General features: G+C 45.1%; 1 long non-coding RNA gene across 1 annotated transcript in view; it reads left to right on the top strand.

Moving 5' to 3' along the window:
• Positions 1-246: 246 nt before the first annotated feature.
• LOC126999064 (uncharacterized) overlaps positions 247-22,464 on the top strand; it is a 47,029-nt gene continuing 24,811 nt past the window's right edge. The window contains exons 1-2 of the long non-coding RNA XR_007753120.1: positions 247-432; positions 20,731-20,811. This is a non-coding gene — a long non-coding RNA (uncharacterized LOC126999064). The remainder of the gene's footprint in view (positions 433-20,730; positions 20,812-22,464) is intronic.

Here is a 22,464-nt window from a genome sequence, read left to right as displayed (position 1 = left end):
CTCCTTTAGCTCTCACTGTAATAAAGTAAGTGATGTAACAAGGTCTTTTTGCATCGGTTACGTTCAAATAAATGATATGATGATTTTAAGGATAACAAGTTATAAAAATAATGAAAGAGGAAGTGAAGTGACATTTTAACATTATCCTTTTTTGTTAATTTGCCTGTCCGCCGCTTGGTGGCGGGCAAGACACGGGGCAGCCAGCGTCACGTGACTTGTGTTGTGTGAGGGAAGGATGCGGTGGTGGTCGTGGTAATTTTTTTCGGTTGTATTTCTTGCTGTGGCTCATGATCGGGATAAAGCCAGACCAAGACATGCGTGTCGTGTCCTAGAAAGAGGGAAGCGTTAGGGCGGCGCTGAAATGAAGAAAGTCGAGAAGTGACTAAGGACAGCACGAAGGACGAGGCGGGGGCGGAGGGACTAGGCTACCGGGTGAGTGGAATTATTAGTTATTATTGTTATTATTATTGTTATTACTGTTTTATCATTGTTCAGTATGTTCCTGTGCTTGTTGTTGTTATTATTGTTGTTGTTATTGCTGCTGCTACTGCTGCTGTTGTTGTTGTTATTCGTGCAGTGATTATTTTACCGATTATTATTATTATTATTATTATTATTATTATTATTATTATTATTATTATTATTATTATTATTATTATTATTATTATTACCATTTATTACTTTGATGCCTTCATTTCCAGTCATTTCAATTTCAAGCACTCATTCACTCTCTAGCAAAGACTGCAGATGGATTATAGGAAGATGAATATGCTTCTTCATATGCGTGTGAGTGTGTGTGTGTGTGTGTGTGTGCCGTTTTATATCTATCTATATCTATCTACTTTGTAATAATACTTAGATGTTATTTGGACACCGTTTATTCAGCTCATCAGCTAACAGCATATTTTTTCTAGGAAAGAGGGCTCCTTTGTGGGTACGTGCATTTTTACCTCGATAAAGAAAAATATATACCATGGTAATCTACGTCTGTCGTGTGTCATGTAAAATCATAAATTATCTGTACGTCAGGGCGAGAGAAAAAAATCGATGACGATTGGGATGGTGATAATGATGACGTAGTGAGAGACGAAGAAGGAAAATAGAATCAGTTGAGACGAGGAGGAGGATGAATAAGACAAGAACGAGGAGGAAGAGGAGCAGAAGAAAAGAAAAAAATAACGGATGGTAACATCTCCTTTTACGTCTACCTTTCTCCTCCTTCCCCTCCCCATCTCTACCCCCCCCCCTCCCCTCGCCCCCCCCTCACACACCATCCCCTCAGAGTGAGCCGCCAGCCAGCCACCTCGTCCACACCATTACCTAGAAAGACTCCCCTATTCTCTTCCTCGCCCGGCGCGGGACAATGCAAGCCCGCAAAATTAGGCGGTGGGGGTTTGTATGGCGAGCTTCCCGTCCGTCATCGTGAGACGCTTTTTTCCGAGAACTGTGAGCCTCGAGACAAAGAGTGCTCGTCCCGGCAGCGCTCCCACAATGCTGCAGACGGAGGGAAGGGAAGGGAGAGCCAGAGGGACGGGTATGGAAGTACTCTGTGCCCCCTCCACCCCTAGTACTTCCCGTCTCTCTCAGCCCTGCACATCCATCACCTCTCCCGTCTCGAGTACACCCTCCCCTCTAGTGTGGCTCTTCATCCCCTGCCTCCTCCTTCCAGACTAATTCGATGCCCTTTCTCTTATAATCATGTCCTCCATTATTCGGTCTTAATGCATATTGTATAGTATCCGACCAGCCTGGCAACACTGTTCTCCCTCCTCCTACACGTGATCTTTTCTTCTTCTTTTTCTTTTTCTTCTTTTGTTACGTTTTCCATTTTTACTTTGTTATATTTCTTTTTTTCTGTCTTTCTTTTTTCTTACCGTCTTTCTTCTTCTTCTTCTTCTTCTTTTTCTTCTTTTCTTCTTCTTCTTCTTCTTCTTTTCTTCGTTTTCTCCTTCTACTTCTTTTTCATTTTCTTTTCGTTTTTTTTTTTTTTTTTCTTCTTCTTCTTCTTCTTCTTCTTCTTTCCCTTCCTCCTCCTCCTCCTCCTCGCCATCGTTCCAGCATTAAGAAAATAAAGTCGTTCATCTTGCACACACTCAGCGCCTGTTCATTCCATCGTCACCCGCACCGGATATCAGTCTTCCAGGAACTCACATACACCTTGGCCCCCTCATCCATCATCTCTTTTTCCAGCAGGCCTCGACCATCATAATCAACACTATATAATCAGGATTCTCTCTCTCTCTCTCTCTCTCTCTCTCTCTCTCTCTCTCTCTCTCTACTTACCTTTTTCTTGCTCCTAGAATTTCCTCCTTGTCCTCCTAATTCCCGTCTCCGTATATTGTTCTTGCGCCTATGATTCCTGCTTCTTCCACTGTTGCCTCCCATTCCTTCTCTTCTCCCTCCTCCTAGTTTCTCTCCTTATCTTGCTCCGTCGCTGCCTCCCTTACCGCTAACGCCGCCCTAAGCATGCCGTGTGTATGCCTCGGGGGCGGCGTCTGAGTCCCCCTTAACGAAGTGAGAAACCCGAGAGATTATTATCAGTCCTTTTTATGGGGAAACTTTTATCGCTGGATCCGGCGAGGAGAAGTTCACTGCTTATATCGATTCCCGGCTCCCGTGCCCTCGAGGTGTAAGGTAACGCAGCTCCTCCTCCTCCTCCTCCTCCTCCTCCTCTATTTCTTATTCTTCCGCCTTCGCCTCCTCCTCCTCTCCTCCTCCTCCTCCTCCTCCTCCTCCTCCTCCTCCTCCTCCTCCTCCTCCTCCTCCTCTATTTCTTATTCTTCCGCCTTCGCCTCCTCCTCTTCTCCTCCTCCTCTTCCTCCTCCTCATCCTACTTCTCCTCCTCCTCATCCTTTTCCTCCTCCTTCTCCTCCTCCTTCTTCTCATCATCATCATCATCATCATCATCATCATCATCATCATCATCATCATCATTATTATCATCATTCATAGTCCTCTTTCTCATCAACATCGTTATTACTATCTCAACATCACCCTTATTAAAGTCCTTTATTCATTTATAAATTTCAGTCAAATTTCCTCGCACCCTTCGCCTTTCTAGAGAATGCAAATTTAAATGATTAAGGATGTTCTCATATGGCAAGTTAATCAACCCGCGAATAATTCGGCCCAAATTCTAACATCTTGATAACCATACTATTGTAAGGAGGCCAGAATTGACCGCATAATTGAAATGAAGTCTTGCTAATGCTAAATATAAACAGCTTGGTGACGACCTCAGCACTCCTGTTGCATACGCTTCTTCAAGTGAAACCCAGTACTTAAGCTGTCTGCACGATTTTTCACCTCAGTACATTGAGCCCTTTGACGGAACTAACCAACAGATCTTAGAGTGAAGTTTTCATCTTAGAGGAAAGATTATTCACATCTTGGCTCCTAACTCTTAGGATTTTTTTTAACGTTTCCGCTTATGGCGCCGGTATATATAGGTTTTCTTGGTGGGACCTAATTGTCGGGCCCAGCAGGTTATGGCGCAAGCAAGTGTTTATAATGGCGCCATCTCGCTTGGCTTATGCTGCCCCTTCCGAGCTCATCTTTGATCCTCTCTTTAGAAAGAGAATCTAGAGTTCAAATTGATAGGTGGTCTTCAGGACAGCATATTGGTAGTTTTAGAACACTCGGCGGTAATTTAAAAGTTCCACCTTATGGCGGCGGGAGGGACGCGGACCCGCGTCCTCCTGGACGCGGCGACGGCCCGCTAACCACTCAGCCACCGCCTCCCTGCAGAGCCGGAATTTTACTCACAAGTTACCTCCTAAATCACGTGAGAGGTAGAGGTACCCCCGGAGGGTCTTTAAGCGGCATAGGAATAAACTTTTGATAACATAAGCAAGCACTACTACGGCAGCAGTCGAACGGCACCCTCCCAGGAACTTTCTTACTCGCCTTGATGGGCTGAATTAACATATATATATATATATATATATATATATATATATATATATATATATATATATATATATATATATATATATATATATATATATATATATATATATATATATATATATATATATATATATATATATATATATATATATATATATATATATATATATATATATATATATATATATATATATATTATATATTCGAGGAAATGGTGCGTGTCTGTTTAGTTTGGCGTAGAACGTAAGAAAATATTTGTCTTCTGGGAGCATGCTCAACTACTCTCCGGTGTTAGTGAGACAATAGGAAACGTGAAGTGAGGAATGGAGGGGCTTTGATTGGCCTGCAGCACACCCTCGCCTCCTGCTGCTGCCTCACCGGGAGTGGCTTACGCCTGTTTCGGAGGGTATCTGCCTACTTGCTCCCTTGAGTTTCATAACCTCATTCTCCTGCCGTCTCTTTTGCCACGTGCCGCTCGTGTGCTACATTAATAACCTTGAGGGGAAAGGAAGATGATCAGGTCATAAAATATGACAAAAAAGAAAAAGATTTGGGAGGATAATAGGATGAGATGTGGGATGAGGAGTGGAAGGAGGAAGACGGGGAGGAGAATGATAATTATGAAAATAATGATGAAGGGAAAGAAGAGCAGGAGGAGACGGAAATGAAAAAGAAAAATACGAGGAAGAAGAAAATAAAAATTCGAAGAAAAAAAGAAAAAACTGATAAAAGATGAAAAAAAAGCATTAGAAACAAACAAACACAGCAGTATTAATGAGATGAACACTAGAAGTTTAAGAGCAGGAGATGCAGCGGCTGGAAAAGTGGTTTAAGAGGGGGAGCAAGAGGAGGAGGAAGAAGAAGAAGAAGAAGAAGAAGAAGAAGAAGAAGAAGAAGAAAAAAGAAAAAGAAAAAGAAGAAGAAGAAGAAGCAGAAGAAGAAGAAGAAGAAGAAGAAGAAGAAGAAGAAGAAGAAAAGAGGAAAACAAAAAGAAGAAAAGGAAAAAAAATAGTAGTAGAAGGAGGCGGCGGCGGAGGCGAGGCCAGAGGGCGTGTTGTCGACAAGTGGGTCACGGGACTTTTTTTAATTGGCGCTGCGGGTAGTTAAGGGACGTTGACGGTGGCTCCTCGACGGGTAATGAGGGCAGGAACGCCTTAATTGCAGCCACGCCGCCCAACCACTCCCCCCTCACCCCCGTCAGTACTCCCCCTCTACCTCCCCTCACAAAGACCACAAAGGACATCAAACATACGCGTCCATTAGATCGCTTTGACTCGCCGCGTGTACGTGTGAGGGGAAAATGCTCCTAATAGCAATAATGAAGGAAATAATGTTGATGGAGCGGGAAAGAAACGGAAGGGCGATGCCAACGAAAATGCGTAATTATGACAAAAAAAAAAAAAAAAAAAAAGGCTGAGGTGGAAACATAGAAGCATGGAATATCAGGCAACAGTATGCCTTTTTTTATTATAACGAGGTTGCCCTGTTAAGTGATTAGATTTATTTGTGAGGGACTTCAGTGACCTGCATAGCATATTAAAACACTCACTGTGCCTACGTACGGGAACTTTCAATTAATTCATGTCACGGCGAAGTAACGGTCAACGTAGGTATATATCATATATGTATAACAAGGTAAGTACTTTCTTTCTTATATTTATGCTTCGTTATATTCTACTGCCGCTTATAGGGTCATTGGGCGAAGACTTTCTAGTTGTGAAGCTTTGTTATCCTGCTAAGTTCTCACACCTACAGGCGTTATCCCTTAGTGTGTTAAATTGCGGCATTCCAGTGAGCTACGCCGCGCTCCGGCCACTCCCACACAGGAGCATTTTTCTTTCTCTCCGTCACAAGCTCTCTCCACCCACTCTACGCTCTGGTTACAGCCACGTGCCCTTGTGACGGGAGCCGATGATTCCTTTGTCAGAGGCTCGCCGGAGTACGTACCCTCCTCCTTTCCCGTCTTTGTTTATTTGGTCTACACGTTCCCTCTCCGCAGGCTCTTCAAGGAACGCCAGCTCTTCGGTCTATCCCTTGACTCATGTGTTTTGCACTAAGCAGCTGCAGGCGGCAGCATTACACTTGAGTTTCTGGACAATGGCAGGGAACATATCCGTTTTGATGTACCTGCTATTATCAAACATTCTAACGTCAGCTCATTTTCTATAGACGCAGAGTGAACAGTTTCTCTCTCTCTCTCTCTCTCTCTCTCTCTCTCTCTCTCTCTCTCTCTCTCTCTCTCTCTCTCTCTCTCTCTCTTCCACCATTTCATCAAGGTCCAACGTTCATGAGTTATGGCTGAAATAAAAGCTGTGGTTGGGGAGCAGCGGCCAGGCAGAGGAAGCTGGTGGGAGCCACTACTCTAGGCCTAAACCAGAAGGCCGACTTGGTCGCCGATCAGTACAGCAGAAAAAAAAAAAAACGTTCGATTATGTTTTGTGGTGGCAATTGATACATCGTTATATTTTCTTGGCATCAATCACCTCCGGCTGGAACTCCCTTGGTGGTGGTCCTCCATTGATGGCCACAGCCTCAAGGGCACCACTGGCAACTGCTATCCAAAACGAGAGGGTCGACACGACTTATCAGATAAAACCCAGTTATTTCCTAGACGTCTTAAAAAGCAACGGAGACGTGTGTGTGTGTGTGTGTGTGTGTGTGTGTGTGTGTGTGTGTGTGTGTGTGTGTGTGTGTGTGTTTATGTAGTTGTAGTATAGAGGGTGAGTCTCCTGTCATCCTGTCTCCACGTCTTCTTTTATCCAGCTCAGCTTTAGAGTCATGGATGCTCCTTGCCCGCACCGTCTCCTCATTCAGTTCAATTCAGTATCATTACTTCTTTGTGTAAAACTAAATATCGTGACATTATTACCACATTCAGCTTTCTTTAACTTGTATCCATAACCTCTTGTTCTTCCATTATCTATAGTCAGAAAATCCCTCTCATCTACCTTTTAAAGTCCCCATTCTGTCGTAAACTTTGTCCTTTTTTCCTTATTTCTTTTGTCTTCCAACTTCGATTAGTCTTTGATTATGTGACCTTTGCTGTCTCCCAGTATTATATAAAGGAAATATTTTGTATATATTCGATGTAGCATACTCATGGATCTTCTAAACCTAATTTATAATACTTCAATACCAGCTAATACTTCACTTCAAAACTGAACACAAATTATTTTTATTTAGGTACATAGCAATGATGCAATGCTAACATCATAATGGTTTACATTTTCATATGAATGATTAAATTTTCAATAGTCTCGAGGGCCTATGCGACGGAGATTAGCACCCCCTATACTTCACCTTTCTTTGTGGTGATTCATTGAGGATCTCGGTTGCTTGTCTCCTCATCAGTGACTCGATCAGCTACTTGATTTCCATTATGTAAACAGGTGGAGCGGCGACAGCAGGTGTGTGGGAGCCTAGGTGGACCACTAAGCGTCGACCTACAGCAGCGAGAGAGAGAGAGAGAGAGAGAGAGAGAGAGAGAGAGAGAGAGAGAGAGAGAGAGAGAGAGAGAGAGAGAGAGAGAGAGAGAGAGAGAGAGAGAGAGAAAACACATATTGTCTCCGTGGGAACCGTCGTGGTGGCATTGAGAAGAAATAAAGTAGACTAAATCGCTACTGTCGAGGAGGAGTATGACTTCCGGTGCTGGGAGGGGGCGAGCAAGTGTGACCGACGGTATTAATAAGGGAGAAGAGACCTGTTACCACGCCTGTGTGCACCCCTTCAAGTCCCGCCCCAGCTCCGCTCTCAGGGACATTACTAACAAGAACCGTCATTTTACCAACACCACACGTAATAGAATTTTGTCTTGGGCGATCTGTCTCTCTCTCTCTCTGCTTATCTTGTTAACTATGTCTGTTTTCTCTCTCTCTCTCTCTCTCTCTCTCTCTCTCTCTCTCTCTCTCTCTCTCTCTCTCTCTCTCTCTCTCTCTCTCTCTCTTATTTTTTCTTTTTGTTTCGATAGCTCTTTCGTCTTCCTTTTTGTTTCTTTTTTTCTTTTTCATAATTTCTCTTTTTCTTTCTTAGCATTCTCTCTCTCTCTCTCTCTCTCTCTCTCTCTCTCTCTCTCTCTCTCTCTCTCTCTCTCTCTCTCTCTCTCTCTCTCTCTCTCTCTCTCTCTCTCTCTCTCTCTCTCTCTCTCTCTCTCTCTCAACAGTTTTATATGTAATTGTCATAATAGTATTTCATCCAGTATATATATATATATATATATATATATATATATATATATATATATATATATATATATCTATCTATATATTTTTTTTTACCTCCATATCAAAATGTTCTACTAATTAACACACACCTTTTTCTTCTTGTGTATCAGTGTACCTGTTCGGTAATTAGATGTTCTTCGATGTAAAATTCTTCCTTGATTACGTATTTTTCCTTCCTTTGTTAAATACGCGTACCCCATCAACTCCGCCGCCTCGCCGCCACCACGTCTGCACTCTCGCCTTCACTTGATTGCCACCTTCCAGCCCTGGCCGACGCGTGCTTGAGCTCTGACTTCACTTATTTACCAGCGAGCGTTCGCGTGTTTACTGAGCAAGCTTTGGTCTGCGTATTTATCTGGCGAGCAAAAACTGTTTAATGGTATTGTTTGCGCTCGTGTCTGTGCGTTTGTGTGTGTGTGTGTATGTGTGTGTGTGTGTGTGTGTGCACGCTAGCCACACTCAGGCCACACCTCATGGACAGCTTTGGCCTCAGTGTGACCCTCGTGGTTTGATTTCCTGTTGCGTCTGCAGCCTTTCCTTTGTTTTTTTCCCATTTCGCATTTTCTTTATTTCCTTCCTCTTCCTTTCCAGCGTATTGCGGTAACCAGCGACGTGATTAATATAATTACTTTTTGGGGTCATAATAACGTGATGATGATGATGATAATAATAATAATAATAATAATAATAATAATAATAATAATAATAATAATAATAATAATAATAATAATAATAATAGTAATGATGATAATAATAATAATAAAAAGGATATTCATATGAAAAATAGGGGTGGTAATTTGAAGAATAAAATGATTAATTATTACAACTATCTCTTATACCACTACTGCCGCTACTACTACTACTACTACTACTACTACTACTACTACTACTACTGCTACTACCTCTGCTACTACTACTACTACTACTACATAAAAATTACCTCCACCCATGTTTATTTTCCCGACACATAATCATGGAGGGCTCCATAGCTTGGAGGTCATTAGCCCCAACTCTGGTCGCTAATGACTGTGGCATCCAACCATATCACTAATACTACTTAGCACTAAATCTATATACATAACACCCTATCATCTATTGCGTCTAGATCCCCTTTTCCTTCCCTACTAATGTCACTTCTACTACTACTACTACTACTACTACTACTACTACTACTACTACTACTACTACTACTACTACTACTACTACTACCACCACTACTAATACTGCTGCAGCTACTACTACTGCTACTGCTGCTGCTTCAGCTGCTACTGTACTAATACTACTAATGATACTAACATTTATAGTAATGATAATATTAGAAAATATCAATAATTGTAATTTCTATTGTTATTATTATTACATTATTTTTTTTTTTATTATTACACACACACACACACACACACACACACACACACACACACACACACACACACACACACACACACACACACACACACATTTAGTTAGTTAGTTAGTTTACTGAGTACAAATTAACTGGTACATTGCACATGGAACAACAATGAAGTAGCTACTCACTGATCGTCGCTCATACAATACAAATATACTTTACCCCGAAATAACCCAAACATCACATAGAAAGTTAGAAACTAAGCATACAATCGTTATACATCATGGAGAACCTAACACCACATGGAAACTACTCAAACACCACAGAAATTAAACATACAAATGTGATGCCACATGGAGACACCCCCCCCCCCCCCCCCACACACACGCACACAGCTACATTTGGCGTTAATACGTGCCGTATAAGCCAACCAAGCGCATCAGCCGTCCCATGCTGAAGGTCGTCGGAGTCCTGGCGTTGTGTGTTCTTACTTGTTTGCTTTTGCACAAGACCGAGGAAAAAGAAAAGATTTATTTTGTTGATTTATTCCATTATTTCTTAAACTTATGGATACTTTTTATTACATACACTTTCATATGCTAAAAAAAAACCACAGCTACTATTAATTGCATTCACCGACATTTTTTGTTTAATTCTTCTCTTTGTTCAGCATCTGACTACATCACCTTGTTAGTTTTCCTACAGTGATATTGTTATTTATATTTATTTTTTCTTTCTTAAATGTTTTGTTGCTCAACCCAAACGTTACTTCTTTTTTTCCTTCTTTCTCCTATTTCCATTCGTGTGTATTTTTTTTTGTGCATGTAGCCTATGAGTGTGTATGTGTGTGTGTGTGTGTGTGTGTGTGTGTGTGTGTGTGTGTGTGTCATAGTAGCGAGCGGCTGGGACAGGGGGTAGGGAGGAGGCCCCAGAGCGAGGGTAGCCGGGGTAGGGGTGTGGTGGCCCCTCCTCCCTTCACCGTACATGATTTACAGACCTCCCCGGGCCGCCGTCAGCCCATAATTCCGCACAGGCGATCATTAACCAACTTCCTGTAGAGGGTCTGCAATGCCTCGCAGCGCCGCTAAGTTCCTCCTCCTTCTCCTCCTCTTCTTCCTCCTCCTCGTCTTCCTCTTCCTTCTTATTCTCCTTATATATTAGTTTTATATTCTGTCCGATTGTTGTCTTTTTCCTGTTCCATAACGCCAATATTGTGTTCTGCTCCTCCTCGTAATTGCTAATATTGTTCTTCCTTAGTGTTTCTCCTTCTCCTGCGCCTCCTCCTCCTCCTCCTCCTCGTCTTCCTCCTTCTCCTTATTATCCTTATGTATGGCTTCCCTCCGATCTCTCTTTTTTCTGTTCCATTTCTCCCAATAGTGTTTTCTGTTCTCCGTCGTAATTACTAATAATATTCTTCCTTAATCTCTCCTCCTCCTCCTCCTCCTCCTTCTCCTCCTCCTTCTCCTCCTCCTCCTCCTCCTCCTCCTCCTCCTCCTCCTCCTCCTTCTTCTTCTTCTCCTCCTCCTCCTTATATATATTTCTTCCCTATTCCGTCTTATTCCTGTTCCATTGCTACTAATATTGTTTTATGCTGGCAATGCTCTTCCTCCTCCTCCTCCTCCTCCTCCTCCTTCTTCTCCTCTTCCTCGTCGTCCTCCATTCCCACTCTCCCCCCTTCGAAGGATCAAAGTCAGGGTGGATCAGGGCAGGGAGGGGGGCGGCGCCGAAGGAAGAAGGCGTCGTTAATGAAGAGGTGGAGGACATTCAGGTGCTGTGGGGAGGAAGCGACTAAGTAAGTTGGCCGTGGCAGGTGACGGAAATATGACGAGGAGGAGGAGGAGGAGGAGGAGGAGGAAAGTAAAGGAAATATGAGTTTGGAGGAAGACGAGGAAAGTTTGACCGTGAGCAAATTTCTATAGGGAAGGCGGGGGTTGGGGGAGAAGGGGAGTAGGGAGGGTAATAGTCGTAGAAGGAGGAGGAAGTAGCATGAGGAAGGGGAAGAGAGGGGAGTCAATGGCCTCTGCTTACCCATCAGAACCCATAACTCACACTCCCTTACTGCCTTCCTCACCACTGTTGCCAAAGCCGCGCGACTCTCATTTCTTATTAACGACTTCAATCGCACATAACCTTTAGGATGTAGACGACCCGAGGAAGCTTTCTGGTGGTCGAGTTGTGTTAAGACGAACTGGGACTCGAACTGAAGGCTTGAAGGGGATGTAGTACCGAGGTGGTGGTGATAGGGGTGTTGTGATTCACTTAATTGGGGGAAGCAACGGCTCAGATGCGGCCCCGTGTGTGCATCGAGGCATTGATGTTGGTGGTGATGATGATGGTTGTAAGTGATAGCAGTAGCATTGGTGGGTGGAGATGGTTGTTTATGGTGGTGGTTATGGTGATGGTGGAGACGATGTTAGTGGTATTGGTGGTGTTGCCGGTGGTTGGTGTTTGTGGTGGTAGTGATTGTAGTGGTGATGATATAAATGGTTGTGGTGGATGCTGATAGTGATGATGATGGTGGTGGTGGTGGTTGTGATGATAGCGATGTTGATGTTGTTGGTGTTGGTGATAGTGGAGATAATCGGGGTGGTTGTGGTAGTGGTGGTAATATTGGTGGTGATGATAGTCGTGATTGTGGTGATAGTTGTGGTGGTGAGTTTAGTGATCGTATTGGTGATAGTCCCTTGTGGTGATGATAGTCAGGTTGGTTGTGGTTGTGGTGGTAGTGGTGTTGGTGGAGTTGGTGTTAGTGTCAGTAGTGGTCTGTGTGCTTTGGTGTTGGTGATGGTATGTGTGGTGTTGGTGATGGTGATGGTGTGCGTGGTGTTGGTGGTTATGGTGGTGATGGTGGTGGTAGTGTTTGATGGTTGCTATAATGATGACAGTGGTAGTGGTAGAGTGAGCGCTGGTGTTGGTGATGGTCTGCGTGGTGATGGTGGTGATGGTGGTGGTGATCTTAGTTGAAATGGTTGCTGTAATGGTGACAGTGGTAGTGGTGGAGTGAGCGCTGGTGTTGGTGATGGCCTGTGTGGTGTTGGTGGTTGTGGTGGTGCACGCATGAGGCAGGTTGGTCGTTACGGTGGTTCAGCCTGTGGTGGTGGTGGTGGTGGTGGAGTGCAGAGGTTTCCCTGGGCGGGGTCAGTGAGCCTAGTTTTGTTTCTTTGTTATTACCAGATTTTATTTTGAAAGGATTTGTTTAAGTTTGTTAAGTCTGCATTTTAACTTGTTTTAATGCGTAAATCTTTGGTCTTTGGATGTTGCTTTATTACGACTTTGTGAATTCCATCGATCAAATTTTGTTTTAAAAGCAGAATTAACTTTATGAAGTTATTGTGATGGAAATGTTGCGCAATCCTTACCACGGCATGACTTACGCCTGTAGAAATCTTATTGGTTATGAAGGTTGTCGACGACCACCCAACGTTGAAGGCTGCAAGGGTCTTCCGCGAGCTGTGTCTGTCGAGCTTTGGCTTCCGTGGGACTCCACTCTCAGATTTTCCGATCGGTGTTTACTCCCATAGCCTGATCTCATCCACGGACGACTCATAAAACAATGGGCCTGGGAACCATGTTGTCTCACCCCTAACTAATGACTCCCCTAGCATGGGAATTCTTTTTCCTTTTCAAGAAGGTGGACTAGCGGCCTAAGCCCCCACCGTGGTATGGCTCGTTGGATAGTTTGGCACATGAGAACCCCTCCCTCCACCATGAGCAAGGGGGTTTCCACTGTTACACACACACACACACACACACACACACACACACACACACACACAAACACACAGAGACACGTTTCTGCTAACATACTTTTGACGTACGTATGACATGCACTTAGCATCATTCAGCGTGATCAAACACTCACACCATCATGAGGACATTCATAACACTTATGACACTTATAACAAGCTGGTGGACCTACTTTCAAGTTAATAGCATAATGGTATAATCTTGAAGACTAGAGTGTGTTCGCCTTGAGCTATGAGTGTGGCAGGGCAGTTTGTCACTCATCAGCAGGGCGCCTCCAGTAGCAATGATAAAATTACCCGCTACATCCAACACAGAAACGACCAGTAACGTTCACGAGGCAGCACAACGCACTTCTACACTCAATTATATTCACGGGGGTGGATTTAATTCGACAACAGTCATCAAGGAATCCAAAGCGTTTCGAGAATTTTAAAAAGATCCCTAATTTTTTTACATAGGAGATAAGGGCGAAAACTACAGATGTCATTTACAACACGAAGGGGTCACAGCCCATCATAGTGCGGCCATATGGTGCTGCACCCCCCCTGCCCCTTGCCCCCCAGCCTTCAGGGCCCGGCGCTCCCCTAAGCCTCTCCGCCCAGCTCGCGTTAACATTATCGCCGCCGTAAATCAGAATAATGCGCGTTCACGATGCTCTTATTACGCGCTGCACATTGTTTAGGGGGTCTGATCCTCCTTCCTTTATGCTGCCCCAACGCTCTCCCCTCTCTCTCTCTCTCCTTCATTTCCCCTTTCCCTTTCCCGTGTTTCATTCCGTCCCATTCTCCTCCTTTATCTCTTTCCTTTCCCAATCCTTATTCCCTTCCCTCCCCTTCCCATTCCCTATATTTCTTTCCCTTTCCATTCCCTTATCGTATCCCCTTCCCTCTCCTTCCCATTCCCTATTTCTTTCCCTTTCCATTCCCTTATCGTATTTCCTTCCCTTCCCCTTCCTTATCTCTTTCCCTTGCTCCGACCTCCGCCCCCCCTCCACATTTCCTAGTCCCATTCCTGTCCCTTCCTCTCCCATACTTCCTTTTTCTTCCATTCCCATCCTTTTGACCCATTCCATTCCATTCTTCCATATCCTGTGTCCCATTCCGTCCCATTCTCCCTTATCCTTTGTCCCATTCTGTCCCATTCTTCCATATCCTTTGTCCCATTCCGTCCCATTCTCCCATAACCTTCGTCCCATTCCGTCCCATTCTTCCATATCCTTTGTCCCATTCCGTCCCATTCTCCCATATCCTTTGTCCTATTCCGTCCCATTCTTCCATATCCTAAGTTCCATTCCATCCCATTCCTCTCTTATATCTCCTTTATCCCATTCCTTTGTCCCAGTTCCTCCCCCTCCCTTCTTCGATCTCTTCAGTTTCCCCTTATCAGTTTTTTCCTTCCCATTTCCTCGTCTCCCTTCACCCCCTTCCTCTTGCCTATCTTTCCCCTTTCAATTTTCGTGCCCCATTCCGCTCCTATTCCCCTGACCCTTCCTTTCGACTTCCCTATCAGTTCACTCCCCACTCCCTTGCACCATCCGCTACCTCTTCCCCCCTCCCCCCCTTTTTTTTAATCAAGGGTATGGTAAGAAGAGGGGGTGGGTTAATGGCGAAGGTACAGGTGGGGGAAAAGGAAAGACAGTATCGGACTTTCTTCTTTTCCTTTTCCTTTTTCTTCTTTTTGTTTCTTTCCTTCGCATTTGTAGAAAGGAAAAAAAACTAGTAAACAATGTAAGGAAATAAATCATAATCAAATATTTTTTCTGCCTTTTCTTTCTTTTTCTTCTTCTTCTTCTTCTTCTGTTTCTTCTTTGTTGTATGGTGTTGGTTCGTTAGTTATTCTGGTGTAGTTATTGTTTATCAGGCACCTTATTTGTATACCCCCGGTGTGCTGTGTGTGTGTGTGTGTGTGTGTGTTTGCTTTGTTTGTGTGTAACCAGCTCTCCCCTCTCTTCTTTCCCTTTCCCCTCCTACATCGCCTTCCCTGTTTTGTGTGTAACCAGCTCTTCTCTATCTTCTTTCCCTTTCCCCTCCTACGTCGCATTCCCTCCACCTCCTCCCCGCTCTTCGCTTTTCCCTGGTCCTCCTCCCCTGCGGCTATAGACGACACAACCATCAATCTTATCCGTGATTTCTCTCGGTTCGAGTTTTTAAAGGTACTGATGCCAAGCAGCGGGGCGACACACCTGAACAGCCCGAGGCGAGGCTGAAGGAGAGGCTGCACAAGAAAGCGCGTTGTCAGCCTCACGTGTAGGCTATACATCGGGTTGGTGAGAGTAACGTAACGTGTGTCTGTGTGTGTGTGTGTGTGTGTGTGTGTGTGTGTGTGTGTGTGTGTGTGTGTGTGTTATCGCTTGGGGAGAAACGAATTAAGCTTCAGGCAAGGTGAAGTGACGACATAAGTTTTGAAAAGAAGTAGTTACGGAGTCTTTTTTGGTGTGTGAAGGAAAAATAGACCAGTAAAACTATTTATGCGCATAGTCCTCAGTGAATTTGTCTCCATTATCGAAGCAGTTGAGAGTGCCACCACCACCACCACACCACCACTAATCGTACCTCAACCACAAAGAGGAAAAATAAATAGTAATAGCAACGACGATAAAACCATCGCCATAAATTAGTGGTATACCAATAGCAGCATCGCATAAGTTTTTTTTGTAATGATAATGATGAAAATATACTACTACTACTACTACTACTACTACTACTACTACTACTACTACTACTACTACTACTACTACTGCTACTACTACTACTACTACTGCTGCTACTTATTACATCGTTGATAATGTTACTACTACTGTTGCCACTAGTTCCTGTGTGTGTGTGTGTGTGTGTGTGTGTGTGTGTGTGTGTGAGCTATAAGCTGCACCATGTGATTAGATTACTGAGGTCTACTTTAACACATTCCTGGAACACACACACACACACACACACACACACACACACACACACACACACACACACACACACACACAACGATTTGTCCTCACTCACCTCGTCCCTCAGCCACACAACAACAGCCTTCCTCCCCCTCTTCACCCTTCACCCCCCCCCCCTCCCCCGTCTCGGCCTGCCACAACAAATCCAGGGAGGGCGTGAGCTGGGTTCCGCATATGGGCCACCGTCAAGCCCTACAGGAAGACATCACGGGCCGCGCCACCAGGCAAACACTGCTGTGGGGGAAGGGGATAGGATGTAGCTAGAAAGAGGGCGTATGGGGGTGTGTAGGGGGCTGTACTGTGGTTGGGAGGGGGAGTGTGGAGTGTAGGGGGAAGAAGGTGAATATTGCTGGGTGGGGTGCGTGCAGGGGAGGGGAGGTAAGAGGGACCCAGGCGACAGGTGGTATTATGTACGTACGGTTGTTGCTGTTCTGCTGTTCGTCATTATTAAAGTGTGGCGTATCAAGTAGTTGCTGTGATTGTAGTAGCAGTAGTTGCAGTAGTAGTAGTAATAGTAGTTGGTGTTGTTTTTGTTGTTTCAATAATTGTATTCGTAGTTGTGGTCATATTCGTAATAGCAGTAGTACTAGTGGTAGAAGTAGTAGTAGTAGTAGTAGTAGTAGTAGTGGTAGTCTTTGTTTTATCTTCCTGATACGGTCATATTTTACTGAATTGTTTATTTTTATTAGTTTCATCGTATGCCATTGTTATTAATATTATTCCATAGTATGCCGTTGTTTTACTGCAGCTGATAATAAGGTCATGATCTAGGAAGGGATAGAGCTTGTATATAATGGGTGTCAAACTTTCGTATGTATGTTTGTATTACGTAGAAACACTGGGATGCACTTTCAACTGCGTGCTTCTGGCAGTGTACGAATACCATAGAAATGAGATTACTCCTCCGTCGAAGGTCTTCCGTATTCCTGGTTGCTATTCCCGTGACCATGTTTACGGCTGTGATTGTTACCCTTTGACTATTAGGATTTGAAGCTCCTCGAGGGCTTCATCTTTAAATGTTGCAACAGGAAGTGTCAAATGATCCAGTTATGTATATTTGTTTCTTATAATACATTTGTGCTTTTTCTTTCTTCCTTCCTTTCTTTCTTTCTTGAGAGAGAGAGAGAGAGAGAGAGAGAGAGAGAGAGAGAGAGAGAGAGAGAGAGAGAGAGAGAGAGAGAGAGAGAGAGAGAGAGAGAGAGAGAGAGAGATGCTAAGAAAGTAAAAAAAGAAAATATGAAAAAGAAAACTTAGAAACAAAAAGGAAGACAAAAGAGCTATCGCAATAAAAAGAAAAAATGAGAGAGAGAGAGAGAGAGAGAGAGAGAGAGAGAGAGAGAGAGAGAGAGAGAGAGAGAGAGAGAGAGAGAGACTGTCTTACTTACTTATTAAGACGCCCAGAGACAATGAAAGAACCGTACCCGTATTTTCATCAGGAAAGTCTTGAGCGGCATATAGACGGGCTCATACACACACGGGGCCGCTTGAGCTGAAGGCAAGGCAACACGATTTAAACGAAGACCTCCTTTCTCCGGTTCCTCCATCGCCTTTCTCCTTCGGTTCCTTCTCCTGTCCCACCTCAGTTCCAAATTCGTGTTCCTCCTCGGATACTCTCTCTCCTGCTCTTGAGGTACTAGTGTTGCTTGGTGTGTTGTTTGCCTCGAGCAGGGTGGCTGGAGGGGTGGCAATGTGGTAGTCTTCCCCCCCCTCCCCCCCCTCCGCCCCTCCCCGCGTGCTCATCTCTTTCCAGCACTTCGACTCCAGGCTCCCTTCACGCCTTTACGCCCCATATGGTCCGCCCGCCCACCGGTATGGCTTCCCGCGACAGCCTCTAGTGTGGGGTAGTAGGGAAGTGAGGCTCTATATGTGTGTGTGTGTGTGTGTGTGTGTGTGTGTGTGTGTGTGTGTCGGTGAGGAGAAAGAGAGGCTGGTGCGTTTTAATTTCTTGAAGGGCCGGAAATAATGGCAGGATACGTATAGCTGAAGGAGAAAGGCATTACGTGCTACGCTCAACGGGACGCGAGGAAAAGCCCTTTGGAGTACGTTATCTCGTATCCTTAGAGAGGTTTTCTTTCTCTTTTTTTGTCTTGAAGTTCTGATGTGCTCTGTGATGTCTGCCTGGGACCCTGGTGGTGTGCGACTATTGTGTGTGTGTGTGTGTGTGTGTGTGTGTGTGTGTGTGTGTGTGCGTGTGGTGGGCTGGTGGATGGGTAGTACCACGTGGGAGGCTTTGTAGGGACGGAAAAAAAAGTGGAAAGTGGAAAAGCAAGGAGAGATGATGAGGTGGAGGCGGGATGGGAGGTCGTGGTGGAGAGGAGACTAAAGGGTCGCATAGAAAGACGTATTTTTTTATCATCTTTGGGTGCATCTTTTTGGCTGTTATGACCCTGAGAGGCTGTGGACCGTGGACTTCTTCATTAAACAGAGTAAATGGACGCGGAGGGAAGAGGATGGTTTGAATGGGCTGGTAATCCTTCTGTACATCACTTCTCTCACTCTCTGGTGCCTTCTTTCCTTGCCTTAGTCGTGCTTCTGTTCTCCTCTCGTACTCAGCTTTCCAGGTTCTCTCTCTCCCTCTTCTGCTCTCTCTTTTTCTCTTTTATTTTCACTCTCTATGTGTTTACTTTCTATTTTCTTTCATTCTGTTATTTAATTCTGCCTGTCTGTCTGTTTGTCTGTCTGTCTGTCTTTTTGTCGCTTTTAGCCAATCATGAAGCTAGATAAAGAAACATAACTCCCCTCTCCCCCCCCCCCCCTCTCTCTCTCTCTCTCTCTCTCTCTCTCTCTCTCTCTCTCTCTCTCTCTCTCTCTCTCTCTCTCTCTCTCTCTCTCTCGTCTTTATGTCACTGGGGTATAAAACAGTCAGGGCCAAGATTCCTTTATCCTATCCATTGTTGCTTCCCTCGCCGTTTCACCGTCCCACGTCTCTGCCTTTTCTTATCACTATCTCGCCCACTCTGACTAGGTGCTCCGAGCGTCCGCTACCCTTTGCTTCGCCTTGTGTCTTCCGGGAAGCATCTCAACTCAGATTGCCAGATGCTTTCCTGGGTGGCAGGCGGAGCGTTGGTGTGTGCCAGCGATAGGGAATGGACCCAGAGTGTGAGGACCAAGCTATTGAGGGAAGCGACCAGAAGGGAAAGGAGAAGTTTGAAGAGAGAGAGAGAGAGAGAGAGAGAGAGAGAGAGAGAGAGAGAGAGAGAGAGAGAGAGAGAGAGAGAGAGAGAGAGAGAGAGAGAGAGAGAGAGAGAGAGAGAGAGAGAGAGAGAGAGAGAGAGAGAGAGAGAGGCGGAGGTCAAAGTTAGGGGTCGATCTATATTGAGGGTTCAAGCTGCTGCTGCTATAGTTAAAGTTATTGTGTCTGAGAATCACATGTAAGTCTGATTTCGAAAGTATCTGAGCCCCCACCACCACTGTCACCAATTTTTTTTAAGTGTTGGTCTATGCCCCTGGTAGGTTTTCATGATGGGGTCTGTTGGTCGGCACAGCCCGTTAGTGGCAGGCAGTGTTTTATAGGGACACAATTCGTGCTTGCTTCATACTGCCCCCCGGAGTTCCTCTCCTTTAGAGGGGTTCGCTGGAGTCCAGGTTGATGGGTGGTCATCAGGATAGCATGTAGGTAGTCTTAGACCACTTGGCGATGTCTGAAATTTGTCATCTTGTAGCGGCGGGCGGGATTCGAACCCGGGTCCTCCAGGATCCCGAGTCGGCTCGCTGCCTACTCAGCCACCAATTCTCCTGCTCCCCCGCTCTGATCCTTTCATAGAATTACCCGTACTGCCACCACTATCGTCACCGCCCCCACCATTACTGCCCCCACCGCTTTCATCATCACCACCCCGAGAATGTTAACACCACCGTTACCGCAACATTGCCTTCAGTGTCAGCACCACCACCCAGAATATTACCGCCACCTCCACTGCCCCCCACACCATCCCGCAGCACTGCCTTTACAATCATTTTCAGTATCACCACCCTGAGTATGGAACCTTCGTGGTGTAGTAGTTAGCACGCCTAGTTACGAGTTCACGGGCTTAGATTGGAATCCTGACCTGGGTAGTCGGCGTGCAACCCAGTGAGCTGTTCATCCACTCTTTCGGTCTGCTCGTACCTAGGGAAACATTGGTAAGGTTAGCTGTGGTAACCGTGATATTGCACCTGCCCTGTGTCCCGGGGTAATGTGTTCATGCCCACCACAACCTAACGTGCTCACGGGACGGAGATAAGCATTGAGGCCACGCGCAGTTATATTGTATGCCCCCGACTATACCTTTTACTGAGAACATATTCACCACCGCCACCACCACCACCTCCACCACCTCCACCACCACTACCGCCAACAACAACCTCACCACCACCTCACCCACCACCACCACCACCACTACCACCACCACATCACTAACACCCTAGAACAGCACTGCCACCACCACCACCATCACCACCACCCCACAACGTTAACCCCACCACCATGACCACCGCAACCCCCCTCCCCATAACGTGTCTTGTCCCTGTACTACGTCTCTCTACACGTGTCAGATGTGAACCTAACTTTTCCTCCTTCTCTTTCTCAGGTGAACGTAAGGAGTGGGTTGTGATGGTGGTGGTCGCTGCCCCCTGCCCTCCGCCTCACCTGTGCTTCTGCCACGCTCCAGGTAAGTACAAGTAATTTATCTCTTGTTTACCCGTACTGTGAACTAATTTCTCCAAGCACCATAATGCGCCACTGAGCATTAATTATCGCCCTCAGCTAATGTATTATCCATCAAAGGGCCGCTCCATTACGTGTGTTTGTCTTGCTGGCTCGGGAGTGGAGGGCACGTGGGGCGGGGAGGGCGAGGAAGGGGAGGTGGTGTTAAAGATGAAGGGGGTGGATATAGGGGGCGAGTGGCGCTTAGAGGGAAGAAAGGAGTGAGGAGGAGAGCGGGTATGGAAGCCGTGTGGAGGGACGCAAGAGGTGAATGGAGGAAGACATATTTACCAGAGGGAGAAAGTGTGTTAAGGGGGGAGAGAGGGAGGGACAGGTGCATTACTAACTTGGGATGGGAGGGGCGGGGGGGGGGGAGGGGGATTGAATTACGGAGGAAGGTGTGGGTGAGAAGGAGGGAGAGGTGATACGGAGGGCGATGCAAGGGAGGGAAAACGGAGACAGTGACGTAAATGAAGGGAATTAAAAGAAGCGAAAGTGAATAAAGAGGAATATAAGTAACGATATAAACGAAAAGTAATTAATGTAAAGCGAAATATAAAATGTGAAAGAAAGTGTATGTAAGTGTAGGTGAAAAGGAAGGAGGGAAAGGTGTTACATAAGACAAGAAGGAGATGCAAGGGAAGAAAACCGAAGAAGTATATGAGAAGGGAATTAAAAGCAGAGAGAGAGAGAGAGAGAGAGAGAGAGAGAGAGAGAGAGAGAGAGAGAGAGAGAGAGAGAGAGAGAGAGAGAGAGAGAGAGAGAAGGGAATTAAAAATGTGGACGTAAATAAAGCTGAATAAAAAAAATAAAAAAATGGTGCAAAGGAGAGATGAAATAATGTAGACCCCCCAAAAAAAATCGCGTATAGGGAAGACGATAAACTTAAGACGAAAATTGTGTAGAGCAAGAAAAAAAATGGAGATGGAAAAGAAGGAGAAAGAGAAGGGGGAGAAAGAATAGGAGAAGGAGGAGGAGGAGGAGGAGGAGGAGGAGGAAAATATGAGGGAAAACAGAGGGGAGGACTGGCAGAACACGTAAAAATAAAGAAAATAAGAAAATTCCTACAGCAGATTCCTGAAGTCAAAGAAGGATAAAGTATATAGGAGTGTGAGAGGAAGGAGGAGGGAGAAGTGTTGGAAGAAGAAGAAGAAGAAGAAGAAGAAGAAGAAGAGGAGGAGGAGGAGGAGGAGGAGGAGGAGGAGGAGGAGGAGGAGGAGGAGGCAGCAACTATGGGTAGGCAAAGGTTAGAAAAAAAGAAGAAAAAGAAGCTGAATGTGTGCGTATGTTGGTTAATGAGGAAGGGAGGGAGGGAGGAAGGAACGTAGGAAGAAGCAAAACTCAAATAAAGAAAAAAAATAGATGAGCAAGAGAAACAAAGACACAGAAGAAGAGATAAAAGAAAAACGAAGACAAAGGTGAAAGAGAATAATAATAACAACAAACATTTAGGATAACAGAGGGAGGAAATCAGACACGTAGATCAGAAGAAAATAAATAGTGGACAGAAAGAGAGAGAACAAGAAGAAGAACGAAGCGAAAGAGAACAAAGCTATGGGTGTGCAGGGCTATGGAGGGAGGAAAGCCGGGAGGGAGGGAGGGAGGGAAGGAGAGTGAG

Source organism: Eriocheir sinensis, chromosome 15 (genome assembly GCF_024679095.1).
Source record: "Eriocheir sinensis breed Jianghai 21 chromosome 15, ASM2467909v1, whole genome shotgun sequence".
Classification (NCBI taxonomy): Eukaryota; Metazoa; Arthropoda; class Malacostraca; order Decapoda; family Varunidae; genus Eriocheir; species Eriocheir sinensis.
Note: the sequence above shows the minus strand (reverse complement) of the source record. Positions and strands in the feature narration are given on the sequence as shown.